This window comes from Canis aureus, chromosome 10 (assembly GCF_053574225.1).
Source record: "Canis aureus isolate CA01 chromosome 10, VMU_Caureus_v.1.0, whole genome shotgun sequence".
Classification (NCBI taxonomy): Eukaryota; Metazoa; Chordata; class Mammalia; order Carnivora; family Canidae; genus Canis; species Canis aureus.
In genome coordinates this window covers 33,779,564-33,791,272 of record NC_135620.1, presented here as the reverse complement: position 1 = coordinate 33,791,272, position 11,709 = coordinate 33,779,564, and positions in this window count along the sequence as shown.

The window sequence follows — 11,709 nt, the reverse complement described above, 5'->3', positions numbered from 1 at the left end:
GGTATCTCAAAATGCAGTTGTTTTGTTATTTAATATGTGATGGATTAGATATATACACCAAAATACATCAGAGAATTAAAAACATTGCTATTTGGTTCTCATTGCTTATTTCAAAGGTCTAATCAAGAAGTATTTATAAAACACAATAATTTTGTCACATTAAAATAACTAAGGAAAATATCCTTAGGCAAGGTAAATAAATTGCCAATTTTGTTCATGACTTGATCTGCCTGTGACAAAATAGTTCAGCTCTGATTTCATTGGAGACAGATTTAGTATAATTGTAAAATAAAAAATAAATAAGCATTTTATTAGAGAATTACTTTTAAAGAATAAATTATCTGTACTTCCTTTTCTATAGAAATCATTACTGAGAATTCATTAACTTTTTCATATGTACTATTAACATCCCCTGTTTAATAATTAAAATGTAACCAGGTATAGGGAATATATTTATCAAAATCTAGCTGACCATATTATCTTGTTTTCTATTATTTTTTATGGGAATATTTAAGTAAACAGATTGTTCCATTCATAGAGTGTGTGTGATGCATTAGTATGTATATAAATTTGTTAGCCCTCACACAGTCTGCAGCTCAGTTTTAATCTCTTCCAAGGTAAGGTTTTTGTTTACCAGTCTTTAGAAATTAATCACTGTCATTGCATTGTTAAGAGAAAAAATAATAAGACATTGATGAAGTGGCTACAATTTGTGCAGAGTGTATAAAAATTAGATTATGCAGAAACAGACCAAAAGCTTAAATATATTACTCCAATATGCTTTTTTTTCCTCTGCCTGCCAAATGAAAAGTGGTGTTCAAGAAGGAAAATAGATATCTCTTGCAAATACAAAATAGGAAAAATGCTTCCACAGTTATATTTCAAAGGAAACTCTTCCTACATATAATAGACACTCTGCTGCCTATTTCAAGAAAAATTGGTAAGGCAATAATAAGGTCATTCAAATTTCTATAGTATGACTTGCTGTTATTAATGTAGTGAAGGGTACATCTTTTCTAATTAATTTGGCAGAGGTGTGTTAAGAATCCAGATAGATGAAACATTTCTTTCCACTCAAGGAAAACAAATGACTACAAGCAAATTAGTTTTAAAAAGGTGACATTTAAAAATAGCAACACCCACCAGATTTACTTGTATACCGCTCCATGTAATAGCTTTTGATAATAAGTTTTTGTGTTTTTTTTTTGGGGGGGGGTGTGTGTGTGTGTGTGTGTGCTAACTTTGTACCAGGTACACTGTATTCATCTAATTTTGTTAACAATTCACTGAGGTAGGTTTTGTTTTTATCTCTCATTTTACAGATGAGTGGACTGAGAGTCAGGGAAAATAAGTAAATTGTCTAAGGTCACATGGCCAGAAAGCAGAGGATGGATAATGTGAATCCAGGAATGAAACTTTAAATCTTTGAGCAGTTGTCCTACTTTGCTAATCATTGGGGAAAATCTGTTTGGGGTCTAATACTCTGCCATTGGCATTCATTCATTCATTCATTCCTTTTCCCATGTGGTAAGCATTTACTGAGCACTGACTATGTGCCAAACAATGAGCTAGGCTTGTGTGTGTGTGGGGGGGAGGGGGGTGGGTAGTTTGCAGTATTGTAAGGAAGATAATACATATATCAGTCCAAAATTGCAAGTGATTTCTAATTGTAATTCATTCTGAAAAGATTGAGGATGTATATTTGCATAGTTTAGCTAACTAACCCTGTTTCAGCACAGTAATGGAAATATATATCTGGCATAGGCTGAAGGTTTTGGATATTTTGGCTGGAAATGGGAATATCTCTTGAGCAGGGAGAGTATGCTGCCCCATATTCCAGGGTAAGCAAGAGAAACAAGTAACATCCAAACTACCGTGTACTAAGAGACAGAGAGTAAGAATGAAATCCTCAGTCAATGATCAGAAACCAGAAACAGGGAAGACAGAATTAGGCTAAATCCAAGCTCAGAAAGATTCTCTTGACTAACTTTATACACTGTAGTGTATATATATAGGAGAAAAAGTGTAGCTAGTTGTAAAACATGTTATAAGTAGGTTATGGCTAAGACCCTGAATCACCTGGACCATTCTCCATTTAATATTTTCAGATTATTCCATTTCCTTTCCTTTATAAATGACCGTGTTCCCTTGGGGTCATCTTATCTTGTTATAACACCTTCAGCACATTCTTTGCTTTTAATTTCTCTTGATCTATCTCCATACCTCCTTCACATTCAAAGGGCTCCCCGATAAATCATGCAATTCCATATTTTTAAAGTTTCTTTAAAAATATCTAAACAATGTTTAAGATTATTTAAAAATAAAGCAAGAGGGGCAGCCCAGGTGGCTCAGTGGTTTAACGCTGCCTTTGGTCCAGGGCTTGATCCTGGAGACATGTCGGGCTCCCGGCATGGAGCTTGTGTTTGCCTCTCTCTCTCTGTCTCTCATGAATAATAAAGAAAACCCTAAAAAAGAGAACTATAGCTCACAAATATAAGCTAAGAACCAGGTGCTAAAACATAAGCTGGGTGACTGACTGCTAAAATAAAATATTTAAATAGGACCCAAAATCTTGTAACATAATGGAAAAAATTTTGAGAGCACAATCATAGGTCATACCAAGAACCAGGAAAATCACAACATAAATGAGAAAAGATATTCAATTGGTTCCAATAATGAGACGAATCTTATGATGTAATTCTCTGATAAGGAATTTAAAATACCTATGATTAACCCCCACCCTCCCACACACACAAACACTTCACATACATATTCTCTTGAAAGAAATTTTAAAAAATGAAGGGCTTAGCAAAGTACCACATTATAAGAAAGAAACAAATGTTAATTACAGAATGGAAAAATATTATAAAGGAATAAACCAGACTTACCAAGTGGTTTAGAGTACAGAAAAAAGAAGATAGAATCAATGAACCTAGGGAAAGAACAATAAAATTTAGCCAATGTAAACAACAGAAAGAAAAAGACTAAATGATAAAATTTAGAAAGACTCAGATATCATGGGAAATACACAAAGTCCAACATTTGTATCATTGGGATCCCAGAAAGAGAAAAACAAGAGACTAAGTTGAAGCAGTATTTGAAGAAATAATGGTTGAAACTTCCCAAATTTGACAAAAGACAAAATTTCAAATACAAGAAGCTGAGTGAATCAAGGTAAGAATCTCACAGAAACTCACTTTAAGATACAACAAAAGCAAAATTTGGAAGTAAAATATAGTTAGATGATAGATATATAAATGATAGATGATTGATAGATGATAAACTGATAGATGATAGATAGATGATGATAGATAGATAGATAGATAGACGATAGAGAAATTAAAAGTAGCCAGAAAAAGTTATGCATTACTTGTAACAGGAATACTGTTTCAAATACAGTTGACTGTTGAACAATATGGGAATTGACCAATATTAGCAGACTTTTTTTATTACTATAGTATAATACTATAAATATATTTTATCTTTCTTATGATATTCTTAATAACATCTTTTCTCTAGCTTACTTAATTGTAAGAATAGAGTATTAATAATAGGTATACAAAATATGTGTTAATCAATCATGTATGTTATTGGTGAGGCTTTGGTCAACAGTCAACTATTAGCAGTTATGTTTTTGGGGAATCAAAAGCTATAATCAAATTTTCAACTGCAAATTTTCAACTAACTTTTTGCTGTTTAAGATCAACTATATCTTTCCTATCTGAAATTATGGAAACCAGAAGAAAAAGCTAGAAGAAGAGAACTGTCAATAGTGAGTTCCACAGCTTCCAACATTGTTCTTTAAAATTGAAGGGGAAATAAATAGTCCCAGATAAAGGAAAAAGTTAATATGAATTTCTTGCCACATTTATTTGGACACTTTTTTAAAATCTATTTAGGGATCCCTGGGTGGCGCAGCGGTTTGGCGCCTGCCTTTGGCCCAGGGCGCGATCCTGGAGACCCGGGATCGAATCCCACATCGGGCTCCCGGTGCATGGAGCCTGCTTCTCCCTCTGCCTATGTCTCTGCCTCTCTCTCTCTCTCTGTGACTATCATAAATAAATAAAAATTAAAAAAAAATAAAAATAAAATCTATTTAAATTCAATTAATTAACATATAGTGTATTACTAGTTTCAGAAGTAGAGTTCAGTGATTTATCAGTCTTATATAACACACAGTACTCCTTACACCCTGTGCCCTCTTAATGCCCATCATCCAGTTATCCCATTCCCCTATCCATCTCCCATCCAGCAACCCTCAGTTTGTTTCTTATTATTAAGAGTCTCTTATGGTTTGTTTCCCTCTCTGATTTTATCTTGTTTCATTTTTCCCTCCCTTCCCCTATGTTCTTCTACTTTGTTACTTAATTTCCACATATGAATGAAATCACATGATAACTGTCTTTCTTTGATAGATTTATTTTTCTTACCATAATACCCTCTAGGTCCATTCATGTTGTTGCAAATGGGAAGATTTTGATTTCTTGATGGTTGAGTAATATTATTCCATTATATATATAATATATATATATAATATTGATATGATATATATATATATATCATATTTTCCTTATCCATTCATCTACTGATGGACATCTGGGCTCTTTCCATAGTTTAGCTATTGTGGACATTGCTGCTATAAACATTGGGGTGCAGGTGCCCATTCAGATCACCACATTTGTATTGTTGTGGTATACACCTAGTAGTGCAACTGCTGGGTGGTAGGGTAGCCCTATTTTCAAAAATTATTTAGGAATCTCCAGACAATTTTCCAGAGTGGCTGTAACAGCTTGCATTCCCATCAACAGTGTGAGAGGGTTCCCCTTTCTTTGCATCCTCACCAACATCTGTCATTTCCTGACTTGTTAATTTTAGCCATTCTGACTGGTGTGAAGTGGTATCTCATTGTGGTTTTGGTTTGTATTTCCCTGATGCTAGTGAGGTGGAGCATTTTGTATGTCTTCTTTGGAGAAATGTCTGTTCATATCTTCTGTCCATTTCTTGATCGGATTATTAGTTCTTTGAGTATTGAGTTTGGTAAGTTCTCTGTAGATTTTGTATACTAGACCTTTATCTGATAAGAAATGTGCAAACATCTATTCTATTCATATAGGGCATGAATTCTATCTATTATTTCCCCCTAGTTCTGGAGTTTTGCAGTTCTGTGTGATTGGTAAACTTAGTATTAGCTGGATATTCTTGCCAATCTTCTGGGGAGGAGCCTGTCTCACTGATTCTCAGGTGTCTTTGTCTGGGTGGAATTGCACTGCCCTTGCCGGGGGTCAGGCTTAGTGTAAGCAGCTCCAGACTGCAGTATGTAGCTTTTGTTCCCTGAAGGCTTTCTGTGCCACTTTAAAGAATGAAAGTAATCATCGTGGCACCCTGATGTCCAGCTCCAGAGGTGAAAAATCATGGTCCCCACTCTTCAGTACACCCTCAAGGAAAAGCAGACAATTGCTTTTGTCTCTCTGGTTTCTGTCTTCACTCTGTGTTCACCCAGCCTTTGATCAAGCATTTTTATCTCGGGCACATAACCCCAATTTAGTCTCAAAACTTTGCAGACCCCTGCACCCTTCTCTCCTCTTGTGGTACGGAAGGGAGTCTCACCATGGTTCTCCTGCTTATTGGGCCCCTGCTTGGAGACCAGTTGTCCAAAAACCTTGCTAGGCTTCATGGTTTATGGGAACATTTTGGTGAAAGCCCACTCCTGGGCTTGATAATTGCAGCTGGCTTCTCTACTGGGATGCGTGGAAACTCTGCTGCACTCTGGCATCCCTGGTCTTCCTGTAACCCTGGAAATCCTAAGACCACCTTGTTCCATCTAGGATTCCTCCCCCTCACAATCCCCACCACCACCACCACCTCACAGTCTAAGCACCTTTCAGGCAAGGATGTCCCTCACTGAAGCAAACTTCTGAAAGTTCTGGTTTTGTGCTGCATTGCTTTATCACTTTCTAGTAGCTGGCTTACAGAGGCCCCTTACCCCCACAGTTTATCTTCTCATATATCATGCCAGATTGACTTCTCTGCATTTCCTATCTTGCAGAAAGTGGTCACTTTTTTAATTGTAGAATTGCAGCAATTCTTTTCCTGGATCTCCAGTTGAATTCACAGATTCTCAGAATGATTTGATAGCCATCTACCTGAATGGACCAGATGAAACTAGAGCCTCCTACTCCTCCACCATCTTCCCTCTCTTCCTGTCCCTATTTTGACACTGTAATCAATTATTTGGAGCTGAATTAAAATAAATACTATAGTTTTTAATTTTTTCATATACCTGTAAACCTCTGGGGTGCCTGGGTGGCTCATTTGCTTAAGAGTCTGACTCTTGATTTCAGTTCAGGTCATGATCTCAGGGTCCTGGATCCAGCCCTGTGAGGGCTCCATGCTCAGTGAAAAGTCTGCTTGAGGATTCTCTTTCCTTCTCCCTCTGCCCCTCCCCCTACTCATGCTCACTTTCTTCCTCTCTTTTAAATAAATGAGTAAGTCTTTAAAAAGATAAAATAAAATAAATACTTGTAACTTCCTTTCCTTCTCTCTTTTTCTTAATTTAATATTTATTTTTATTGTTAACTTTTAGAAATGGGAGGGGCAAAGAGACAGGGAGAGAATCTTAAAGAGGCTCTACACTCAGTGCACAGCCCAAAGCAGGGCTTGATCTCAAAATCTTGAGATCATGACCTGAGTAAAATTCAAGAATCAGATGCTTAACTGACTGAGCCACCCAGGCATCCCACTCTTTCTTTTTAAATTTTAAATAAGAGAAGCAAATTAAAACATTTCTGTTTGATTACTATATAATTTCATTTGCTCAATTTGCATTTATGTGTCTTTATACTTTTCATTATTTTGTGTAACTATTTCCTGTGTAAAGACATGTACATGAAATTATCTCAAAGGAAATCAAAATAACAAATCAAAGAAAAATTATCTTGTAATGAATATAAACTTCCATTCAAGTTTACAATACTTTTGGGGAAAATATAAACTTAAGTAGATTATAAATATATGCCCTACACTTGTAGCATTAATTAGGATTTACAGACATTTTCTTAGTCAGTTAAGATTCCTCATAACAGTCCAAAGTAGAAGTTGCAATGCCACCAGAGGCAGCAAGATGGTTTAATAGCAAGAATTTGAGCCTTACTTAACCAGGTAAGTCTGGCCTAAATTCTAGAACTAATGCTTACTAGTCTGAATAGTATTGCACAATGACTTTAACTTCCTTTTCATCATCTCCTTACTAGCAAGTTAGAAAAAAAAAAAGTATTTGTTTTCTTTGTTGATAATATTACACAATAATTTCTATAAATTTATACTGAACATGGCACCTAGCATATTTCAGATATCCAAAATGAATTGATAAAGAATAAACAAATGATGAAACCTAGTCTCAGAAAGGTTACCAGACTTTCTCAGTCATTATAATAGAAAAATGATATAACTGGCACTAATCTGAAATAACCATGGTTAACTTTAGCTCTTTTCAACTGTAAGAAAAATAGAAATTATTATTTCTTTTCGAACAGTTAATAATTCTGTTAAAACCCATTTGAAAGCAGGTATTGAGCAACTACTTCTGTCTTAGTCATCTTTGGATCACAAAATTAGCAGAGTTCCTTAGAGACAGAAATTTTATTTAACAAATATTAAATTCATAAAAGAATGTATTGCTTTTTATTTGGGGATCACTATATGCAGTTGTACTTCTTCATTGAGAATCTTATACCCAAGCAAATACTTGCATCCTTATTTTGAATCACTTGAAATCTAGTAAAATGTAGTACCCAAATTCACATTGAATAAAATTAGAATGTAATTCTATAACATAGTCCGTTTTTACATAGTATGTAGTCATTCATGAAGGCAGATAAATGTACTGCCTTTTGCGATCTTCTAAATATCCTACTGATTTTCTTACAATATTATTGCTCTTATAAGAAGTTTTAGGGTTCATGTAACTACATATAATTTCTCCCTTCAAATTGCACTCATGAAGTGCAGGATTTAAATTGGCACTACATGCATCATTTGTCATGGTTGCTTTAGGATTAAATCTCTCTACATGGTGCCTTAAGAAATATTGCCAACTTGGCTTCAAGGTTATAGAGTAGACTCTTGGTGATTAGAATTCTGCAGGAGTGGTTGAAAAATAGATATCAAGATATCCAGTTGTTGGTATAATAGGGCTCTTCTGAAATGTTAGAGACCGCCACAGGTAATGTACAAAAAGCATTAAACATTTACATCCAGGATGGTGTAAGGGGTTAATTCTAAAAGGCTGAAGAGATTTGTAATGCAAGAAAGTTGTACTATACAACATGTTAGTTGGACAACCAAAAATAATTCAACAAAAAGAGAGAATCACAAAATCTAACTCTTCCATTTGTATCCATAATCCCTAGCATAGTGGTTGTGACATGGAAGGACTTAATAAAAGTTCAGGAATGTGTCATGGATTAAACTTTCCAATTATCTTACATTTTCTCAAGTCATTTTTCTGTTTAGTTTAGAATGAATATTCATTCCTTGGCACAGATTCAGCATTCTGTGTAGGAATTACACAGTATTTTTTTTTTGTAAAATGAACAAAATATTAATACAAAATATCTATCAACATAATCATTGATAAGTAGTCTATTCTTTTTTAGTGCCATGAATGAGTAGATCCAATCCGATCTATTTCTATGATATGTTCTTTATTTTGAGTCAGGTTTCTATTATAATAGGAAGGTTTAGAAATTGGTTACTTAAAAAGCATTTTATAAAATGCAATACTTAACATTCTAGTAAAGTTTAGGGGACAATTGTTCTTGGCAAATTGATATGGTCATTTTTCACCAGATACATTCATCTTTGTATCAAAAATATTGTATTATGTTTTTCCCCCATCCCAGCAAGGAAAAGCTGAACAGTCCTAAAAAGTAATAAATCTTTCTGGATTAATAAGAGAGGCATGGTCATAGGGCAACACTCACCTCAAGATTGGAGAGATGCATCAATATAGGGACTCAAGTCTTACCAGAGCAGACTCACAAGCAGAAATTCCACAGAGGAACCAGAATCTAAGTAAGAAAATCTGAACTGTAATGGAAAAATTGCTGAAAGCTCAGTGAGGTCTGAAAATTAAAAACTCCGGGGGGCCTCAGCCACATGAGAGCCCCCACATCTACATATGATTTATCTCACGGAGCTCAGTGAGGGTCCTACAGTAAATATCAGGGGAAAATCCCCTTAGGCTTCTAGCAGGAGCAGGAGAAAAAAAAATATTTTGAAATATGCCATAGCATTCTGTTCTTAATAAGGCCTGCCTCCAGGGGAAACAAATAAAGGAGAGTCTAAACTGCCAGAGACTAAGCAGCCTGGGGAAGGGAAATCCCCAACTCCAGTTGCAGCCTAATATGTGAGAGAAGGGATATACCCACCTACAGCCCATGGTAGCCATCCTGCCAACCTAAAGGGGGTAAAAAAAATGAGGAATACATGTACAGTTTATATTCCAGCGGCAGAAGGTCATTAAAAGACTAAGATTTTATCATAGGACTGACTATGGAAAGCATTTGCATGTACACCTTCACCATCACAATATTAAAAGCCTATGTACATTTTTTTTTTTACCTGTTACATCCTTTCCGGCTAGCAAGAAAAAATTAAAAGCCATATCAAGAGGCAAAAACACAGTTTGAAGAGATGAAGCAAGCACCAGAACCAGACATGTTAGTAATGTTGGAATTATTAGAACAGGAATTTATGACAATTATGATTAAAATGCTAAGGGCTCTAATGGATAAAGTAGGCAACATACCAGAATAGATGGATAATGTAAGTAGAGAGATTGGAATCCAAAGAAAGAACAAAAGATAAATTCTATAAGTGAAAATTACTCTAACAGAAAAGAAGAGTGAATTTGATGGGTTTATTAGACAGGGTACAGCTGAGATAAAAATCTCTGTGCTGAAGCACACATCAGCAGAATCCTTATAAACTAAAAAAGCAAAGAGAATAAAGATTGAAAAACAAAACAAAACAGAATATCCAAAGGCTGTGAGAACAACAGTAAGAGGTGTACCATACATGAAAAGGGAATACCAGAATGAGAAGAGAGAAACAGGAATCCCTGGGTGGCGCAGCTGTTTGGCTCCTGCCTTTGGCCCAGGGCGCGATCCTGGAGACCCGGGATCGAATCCCACGTCGGGCTCCCGGTGCATGGAGCCTGCTTCTCCCTCTGCCTGTGTCTCTGCCTCTCTCTCTCTCTCTCTCTGTTACTATCATAAATAAATAAAAATTAAAAAAAAAAAAGAGAAGAGAGAAACAAACAGAATGTTTGAAACAACAGTGACTGACAATTTTCCCCAAATTAATGTCATACATCAAACCACAGATCCAGGAAGTTCAGAGAACACATAGTAGGAAGGTGCTCCAAAACTATATCCAGACATATCATCTTCCAATCACAGAGAATCAAAGTCAAATGATCTGAAACATGCCCAGGGAATTGATGAGGAGGGGACGGACTTTACCAATAGAGGAACAAAGGAAAGAATTACATTTGGCTTTTCAGAAACCCTGTAAGCAAGAAGAGAGTGAAGGGAAATATTTGAAATGTGGAGAGAAAATATTCATCAACCTAGATTCCTGTAAGCTTTTAAATTATCCTTCGAAAGTGAAGGAGAAATAGAGTTTCTCAGACAGAAAAATTGAGTGACTTTATTGCCAGTACACCTGTCTTGCAAGAAATATTAGAAGTTCTTTATAGAGAAGGTAAATAATACAAGTCAGAAATTCAGATCTACATAAAGAAAAGAACATCAAAGAAAAAACAAGGGAGAGTAAAATGAAAGATTTTATTTCTCTAACTTTAACCAATCTAACAAATAAAATATTATTCAAAATAATATTAGCAACAATTACTCAGTAATGTGTATTCTACGTATGTATATATAATATTCTAAATTTTATGTAATATTCTAAAATATAAGTGAAATGACTGACAATGATGGTACAAAGATGGGAGCAAGAAATTAGAATTATTTTGTTTTTACAAGGTACTACTATTATCTTTGAGGTTGTATACTATTATTTGAATGTGCACTTGGATTACCTATATGTTTATAATGCAAAGTACAGGGAAACCACTGAAAATAATAATAAAAATAATAATAATAATAACTATAGCTAAAGAAGGAGATAAAATGGAATCATGATGTTCTCATTAAAAAGCAAAACAAAACAAAAAGACAGAAAAAAAGGGACACCTGGGTGGTGGCTCAGTGATTGAGCATCTTCTTTGGTTCAGGATGTGACCAAGTTCCAAAATGGGCTCCCCTCTGGGAATTCTGCTTCTCCCTCTGCCTGTGTCTCTGTCTCTCTGTGTATCTCTTATGAATAAATAAATAAAATCTTTTTAAAAAGGCAGAAAAATTTTGGAAAACAAAAATAGGAACAAAGGTAGTAGATAGAAAACAGTAATGAATGTAATAGATATTAATTAAATTACGTCAATACTTTGAATTTCAATGGTCTAAATATTGCAATTAAAAAGATTGTCAGGGGGCGCTTGGGTGGCTCAGTGGTTGAGGTCAGGTCGTGATCCTGGGGTCCTGGGATCAAGTCCCACAGGGAGCCTGCTTCTCTCTCTGCCTGTGTCTCTGTCTCTCTCTGTGTCTCTCATGAATAAATAAATAAAATCTTAAAAAAAATAAAAAT